The sequence below is a fragment of the Teleopsis dalmanni genome, chromosome 2 (genome assembly GCF_002237135.1).
Source record: "Teleopsis dalmanni isolate 2A chromosome 2, ASM223713v2, whole genome shotgun sequence".
Lineage (NCBI taxonomy): Eukaryota > Metazoa > Arthropoda > Insecta > Diptera > Diopsidae > Teleopsis > Teleopsis dalmanni.
In genome coordinates, this window is record NC_051847.1 from 54331314 (window position 1) to 54339502 (window position 8189).

The 8189-nt window shown below is 26.2% G+C and overlaps 1 long non-coding RNA gene across 1 annotated transcript; it reads right to left on the reverse strand.

Annotated features, from left to right (window-relative positions):
* Positions 1-2999: 2999 nt before the first annotated feature.
* On the reverse strand, positions 3000-4774 carry LOC119679867. The gene is made up of 3 exons (XR_005252438.1): positions 4739-4774; positions 3095-3212; positions 3000-3031 (listed from the first exon to the last, which is right to left on the reverse strand). It is a non-coding gene; the product is annotated as an uncharacterized LOC119679867 (long non-coding RNA).
* Positions 4775-8189: the final 3415 nt, after the last annotated feature.

Below are 8189 nucleotides of genomic sequence, written 5' to 3' on the forward strand. Positions count from 1 at the left end.
GTTTTAAGAGGCTATTGTAAATAATCTAAGACCCAGTTTTAAATATTAAAAAAATTATATATTAATCTCAAATTCAATTCTCTATAATAACTTGGATTATGAATCACAATTTAAAACATAAAATAAACACTTAAGAATTTGTTTAAGCACAAATAATTTAATAAATATATACACAATATTCACATTTTTAATTTAGACAAACAAAATCATTTCAGAAGAATAATGAGCAGATATATCCTTTCATCTTCGCCAGTTTTACCTTAACAAAGAGATAAAAATTTGCGCTAAGGCACTTCAAAAAGGCATCAATGTAAAGTAACATTTTGGTATATATTTGTACACTCATTCCAACTATTTTATATTACCAAATGCAAAGATACATTCAAAGGACGTTAACTGTTTGAATATCCAAAAAATAGAGACTCCACGAAAGTCATATTTAAACGCGAACCCATTAAATATTTACAATGTCACCAACATTAATGGGACATTTTACATAACAAAGTACAAGCAGGAAGTACGAGATACTTGAATGCTTGTAAGTATATGGTATGTTTTCATAAGGATATGTTACCTTGAATTATTAATCACTATTTATATGCCATATTAAGAACATAAAAAACGAATTTAAAATTGTAAAACAACAACAATAAATTTAAAAAAATGTAATTTTAACAAATTGCATAATATAAAATAAAAAGAAATTTTTTAGCAATACACTTGGAAATTAGATATGAATTAAATATGTACTCATATTTTAGTGAATGTAATCCATTTAAAGTATTTAAAATTTAATACGAAATATCGTTATTGCAACAGAAAGTTATATTGTAAATAATAAAATATAAGATTCAATATTTGTTTAAATCGTTTTAATTTAACATAATTTAATTAATCCATACCTTATTGTAGTATCGATTGCTGATGATATTATAAAAAATAAAATTTAAAAAAAATGTCAACGTTATTATATCAAATCCTTTCATAACGACAATGACATATTGATGAGCTATTTAATTGTGAAATGAAATATACAAATAATACTGATCTTTAGTCAAAAAGATCATACACATCATACGGAAGGAGGGTTGTACATGTTATATATGCTATATTAATCAGGATATAGATAGTCGCAATAATGACGATTTCGTTTAATTTGAGAATTACGTTTGAAATAATTACGTATTGATAGTAATACCCATATAAAATAATAATAACTACAACTTGCATAACATGTATTCTCTCCTCTACAATTATATGACATATAACACACCAAAACATCTGTTGTAACTGTGTCGAGGCTTGGCCAGAACTAGGCTAAAGTTTTTGGGACCGCCTTCTTTAACACACTCAGCGATATCTCCAGCATTAGCATTGATCAGACTCTCGCCTATATGAATGCTTCTGGCTGGTTCTAACTTGACTTTCTTGTACCCATTATTACGAGGATTTGTGGGTTCAGAACAGATTTTTTAGCTAATTGAGGAGGATTCGTTCACTTCATACTAACTAACTAACATGACATATAATGTAAAAAGTTTAAATATAAAAATGACTAAAAAAGACGAAATGTTAATAAGAATTAGAAAAATTTAGAATAAACGCATAATAAAATGTTTCGGGTGTAATGGAGCACTGTAGATAAAGAGCAGTTGGATCAAAACCACAATCGCATAAATATTTCTAGTGCTCTGTTAAAAGGTTTAAGTGATATAAAGTGGGCTTTTTAAATAGATTTCACTTCAAAGATCAAATAACAATCTTAGTACTTAAGTACTGGAAAAAAGAAAAAGGTGAATATAGCGCTATTAACTGGGACAGTCAGAGCTACTGTTTTTGCAATAAAAAGTGTATGCAACTAATTGGCTACTTTTAAAGAATCGAAACTTACTTTGTTTCACTAAGATAATGCGAATCGCGTTTCGAATTTATTAATTAAAATTGTTGGACTTGTTTGGAAAGTGTGTTAAGTTAAAAAGGGATTGAGCCAAATAAATAATACTAAAAAAATAAATAAAAAAAATTAAATTAGTGAATTTTTTTGAAATGCTGTGTCAACTTTTTGAATGAATTTTTTGACACATTCTTAATATTCAACAGTCACATTTTAATATTAAATATTTCAACAAAAACCTTAATAAATAAAATAATAATAAATCCTAGGTTGTCTTTACTACGGATGTCGATGATTTTTGCTAAAATTACAACAAACCTCGTAGAATATTTTGTACGTTCGCCAGCTGAACTTCTGAGATGGGATCACTGTAAGATTCCATTTGAATAGAAGAAATTGGTCAGCATTGCTTTGGTTGCTCAGACAAACAGTGGTCGCTTTAAAGAATTTGTTCAATGTTCTCTTCACTGAATAGTTTTTGAAGGCGTGCTCGATCATCGTCTTCAAGCTCCCTATGAGCGTAAGTCGTTCAAGATAATATTGAACATATAAAACTTTGTTTCACTTTGTGTATTTTATATTAGCCGTAATTTTTTCTTTCAGAGTTGTAAAAAAACAGCATTAAGTCTGGTTAAAACAAATTGGGGTTTCTTTTACAATATGCTTTTTTTGACACATGCATTTTTTTGTTTTATATGCAATATGAAATATGAAAATTGTAAACATCAAAAATTAATTTAAATAAAATAAAATAAAATGAATATTACAAAGGCAATGGTAGGCATTTTTTATCTCTTATATTTAAATTAACTTATTTATTTATTTGTTTGAATTTATTAGTAAATGAAATGCTCATGTAATCTTAACGGATGACTGGAATTTTGCAATATATTTCCAGTGAAGATTCACATTAGACTGATTTTTGAATTTGGCTGCACTGAAAAGGATATTTATAAAGGATATTTTAAATGTAAAGCATCTGAAATATTATTTTTCTTTTTATATTCATTTTTTAATTTACTCATTGTTTCACTCTGCAGGTCACCAAAAAACTTACCTTAAATACTTATGTTATACAAATATAATTAAAAAAGAATGAATGCATGTTTCTTAATTAGGTACCAGACATTCAAGATCCTTCAAATAAATAATAATATTTCTGCACCCATAAGTAAAAAAGGAGTGTAAAGTGAAACTTACCAAACAGTATCCTCAAAATGCAAATCGTCTAATGCTATGTACTTACAAAAAAAATATGTTTTCATCAAGTACATAAATTTCCATTTCGATACGTTATGTCAGTTGTAGACTTTTCGCCCTTTGAAAAGATGAAAACAAAAATTAAAAAAAGAAATAAAAAAATTTTATTTGCTAGAAGAAAAAAATATTATTTATTAGTTTTGTTCTGCATATAAAAACGAGAGGAAATAATAAAAAATATTGTAAAATAAAAATACAAAATTCATTTAAAAAAGTTTGAAACAATAAAACAAATTATTCAGATTTATGAAGGGTAAAATGAAATATTCTTTATAAGAGATTTCTTGTCCCTCACGTTTGGTGTAGCATCGTTGGAAAACGAAGCTAATAAAATTATTTTAATATTTTTTTTTTTATTTTAAAATATATAAAAAAATTTTAGTGCAAAATTAATCTACATTTTAAACAAATATTTTCATTACTGTAACAATTTTAAATCACTTATATCAAAGTTGTAGTGTAGTGAGATAACATTACAAAAAAAAAAACTAAAAAAATTTAATAAATAATAAAATTTCATAAATAAATTCAATAAATAAAAATTTAATAACTTAAATTTTCAAATATGCAATATCTTATTATAATAGTATTTGTGATTAACGTTTTAAATTTTTTAATTGAAAATCGTTCTCTCTAACAAATAGGCATTCTATATATCCTATATCAAGGAATTTAATATAATAATTTAATTCCAATTTTCTGAATTGGATGTTATAGGAATAGAAAATTATTCATGATTATAAAATTATGATCTACATTCTTAGTTGAATTAATAAGTTTTCTTATACAGAAGTATTTTACTACAATTGTAATTTTTGCTAATATAACAAATCCTGCTTCTAAACGAATAATCAGTTTCAAACATAAAATATAAAATATTATTGCAACATATGTACAAGTTTAAGAGTTGGAATATCAGAAATTTGGCTTCCCATCAAAATATATATCATTTTCAAACAAATTACTGCCCATGTGAATGTTGTTGAAACAAACAAATAAAGCCCTGTTTTAACACTCTTACTCAAATAAGGGCTGTTCTGTATAAAAACCCGTAAAAAACGCAGCAGGATATAATTAGCTTCTTCTGATAATTGAAAGAAAAAAAAATATAATAAATTTTAATTTGTGATCGTTTTGATAAATTACGTTCTTTATGCATTTAATAGATTTCCCTTTTGATAAATTAACCCGGTAAGTTTTATAAGTAAGTTTCTTAAAGCTTAGTTAAAAAAAATTATTAAAAAACAAATGAATTAAGATATATATAAAAAAAATAATGAATCAAAATACAAATGTGCTGTTACAGTCATTATGCAAGTACTTTTGAATTCAATATTTAGCTTTAATGGTTTTTACTTAAATTAATAAATTTAGTCTTATTTAATTTAACAGCACTGTTGCACTTGGAGTAACTGCGCGGGATATTCAAAAAGTCACTGACTTATCAAACCGCCCTCGTAATAAGTTTTCTTCCCACATTCTCTTAAAACTACAGATAACAAATTGGAAATTAAATATAAATAGAATATATTAAATACTTCTTACAACGTCATATGCTGATAATTAAGAGAAAATGAATCATACCAAACTACTAATTTGGGTTCAGAAGATAAAATTCGACAATTGAATAAATTTATAGATTTTTTGAAAAAAACCATATTACATTCGAGTATGACATCAAGGATTGCTTTTTAAAATCAAAAAACTTTTGCCTCTAAACTATTATGTGTTCACAAAATCTTGTTTCTTGAAAAAACTTTTTTATGTAAAAAGCAAAAAAGAAATGTCTTTATTACATGATATTGAAGTGGACGGTACATTTTAAACATGCATTAACCATTAATGAATGAATGAGTGGGTTAAAAATAAGAAAAAATATAATAATCATACAGAATTCTATTGTCAAGCAATGTGGGTCCCATTTCTGCTACAGACATCTTATATAAAAATCTATGCATTTCGCCCATTATTTCCATTTAGTTCCTCATATTGCAGTTAAATCAATTGACTGTTGGCGTTTTGTTAACCACCGTAAACCCATTAGCTACGGTTTTGTGTAATCCCATAAGTGTCAACCTTGTTGCACATATTTACTCCTATGCAAATACGAATTGTAAACGAGATTGTTTGTGTAACTGTGTAAAATGACTGCAAAGAATTGACATTTGTTTTTTGTCTTACTAAATAAATATAACAAAATAAAATATTATTTAATCAAATTATAACGATTATAAAGTAGTTGATAATATCTGGACAAATACTATAAATAACTATAGCCCTTCGAAAGAGTAAGGTTCGTATTCGCGTTTGAAATCCAAATGCAACGGCTGTAGCTCTTCCATAAATTGTAAATTCAAAATAAAAACAAGAAAATATGTTGTTCAAAACATAATTCCCAATATTTTAGATGTTTGTTGGAATATCAAAAAAAAACTGATTTAGACTGAATTGCATAAAACCATACTGAATTGAATTGATCTGTTCAGATATGGAATGAGGGAAGTACATAGATGGACGCACATTCTGACAGCTGTCACAGTGTGCCAATTGTGTCCACAGAGAATTAAGCACACTTCAAAAGGGGTTAATTGTACAAAAACCTCAAACTAATCGGCCTAAGTATATACACAAACATACTCATTCACAACTTACAAAGATTATGTCGCCTGCCCCTTTAAATTATTTATTGAAATGACTTCTCGAGACTTTTAAAATTAGATTCCTTTTTTTTTGTGTTCTGCTCATAAATAGATTTCATATTTAAATAAATGAAACCGTGATGTTGATATTTTATTAATTACCATCGTTTTGGGAAAACTTGGATGATTCTTGGTTCACACTTTTATTTATTTATTTTCACGGGAAATTTGTTTGTATTAAATACTCCAAAGTCTTTGAACTTCAAATTCCATTGGGAGCAGTAAATGATATATATTAAGTTGTTGTTATAAATACATGTTCAGGTAAATTTAAATTCAAGAAAAGGATATATAAAAGAGAAAAGAACTTAATGAGTTTAAAAATGTATATTAAAGAAAATATTAAAGATTGAAGCAGTTTTTCAAACTATCTCAATAATACATAGGTATATTAAGAAGTATGTCAAAATACAAAACAAACGTTATCTTTTTTGTGAAATGTTTGAATTTACAACCTTTTATTTAGTTTCAATTAACAGGTGGATATGTGGAACTATCTCATTACTTTTTCATAGACTTTTCATTATCTTTAAAATAAATAATAAAGAAATATGTGTTTTCTTGTATCCAATTTAAACTTAATTAAAGAATATTAAAACGTATTCTTAAGACTTATTCTAGTGATCAGATTATTATTGTAGTTTCGACTATTTTTAAATTCACTTTTAGTAAAAAAATCAAGATTTATCTCTAAAAACAATATTTCATGGCGATATTGTAATGCATATCTTATTTGAGAGAAATGCAGGTTTGGGGAGTAATGTAGTTTAGTTGTCCGTACTCATCGAAAAAGTAACGTCAGGAGGTTTAAAATAAACTTTGATCTACAATAATACATGTGAAAGAAATCAATACTATATAAATTATATCTGAATAAACGGACTTTTAGATCTTGCTGCATTACATAAATTATAAAGAAATACACTTCATGTATGGCTTTCTAGGACTAACTACGGCGTATTTAGTTTTATTCTTACCCAATACATAAAGAAATGGGTAATCAGAGTGATTTATAAAACAGAAAAAATAAATATTTTTTTTCTTAATAATCCATTAATTTACTTTCTTGCCACTTTAAACAATTTTGGAATACTGTTAGAAAATCTTCTGTTTTTTTATCCTTTCTTTATGATATATGTTCGATTCATTCTTAGAAGTTTTGTTTTAGAACAATAATAATGAAAAGACGTAAGACATCCACTTAAGTATAGAAAATACAGTATATTATTACTGCGTTAATATATTGATGGATTTATTTATTTAATTTGACAACATATTACCATCAAATGCACACTAGTTCTGAAACCCTATGCAAAAATCAGAAAGCTTAATATAATATAAAATTTATGTCAACACTACAATTTATCTGTAAATAACAAAATAGTTGCAGGTCATTGCTGTGCAACGTTTATATATCTGATTTTTACATTACTAATTCAAAATTATCTAAGTATATACTTATCTACTATAACTTTTATCAAAGTTTTTTAATACAAAATTATCATTAAATCAATTTAAATAAACTGTCTTTGAATTAAAGATTCACTAAAAATTAAGAATTATTTACATACGCAATCATAAAAATAAAATAATTATTGCTATTTTAGTCATAATTTCGAAACAATGTATTGAAATACATTCACATATTGTACTTATGTGAATTAGTTGTCAGTTAGGATAAAGATACTAACCAAGAAACTAACCAAGATACAAACCATTTTTCTTTGTGCATTTTTTTGATTCCTTCTGCTGTATTACCCGACGGTATATTTGCAGTATTATAAATTGAAATTTTATTAACTTTTTAATAGCTAAAATATTACAATCTTATGAACAAATTAATAGCAAGCCTTCATTTCTGAAATAAGTGGTACATATCTAAAGACATTAGGTATAATAAGAGAATAAGTATATGAAATAACCAAGCATAAAAAACAAAATACTTAAAAAGTTATTTTAACATTTATACCGTAGATAGGTGTCCAAAATGAAGTGCAACCAACTTTAAACTGGTCTAACTTTCGAACTGATAACAACCCAGCAATTATTTGCCACTCAAATTTTTGGAAATAATTTTATCCATGACCGAAATGAAACATAACACTGCGATAGTAATTCGATAGAAAATTGCAGCCAAGAATTACCAACTATGGCGATTATGACACTAATACCGCCCTGCACGTAATTACTACGACGCCTATTACTACTAGGTCCATATGAAATATATTTAGGATGCCAATCTGTCGATTGTCGTTTAATCAGTATTGCTTATTTAGGTCTATGTGTTTTGTAACCTAGTAGCTTAAGGTATTATAAAGTGAAAACATGTATTAAAT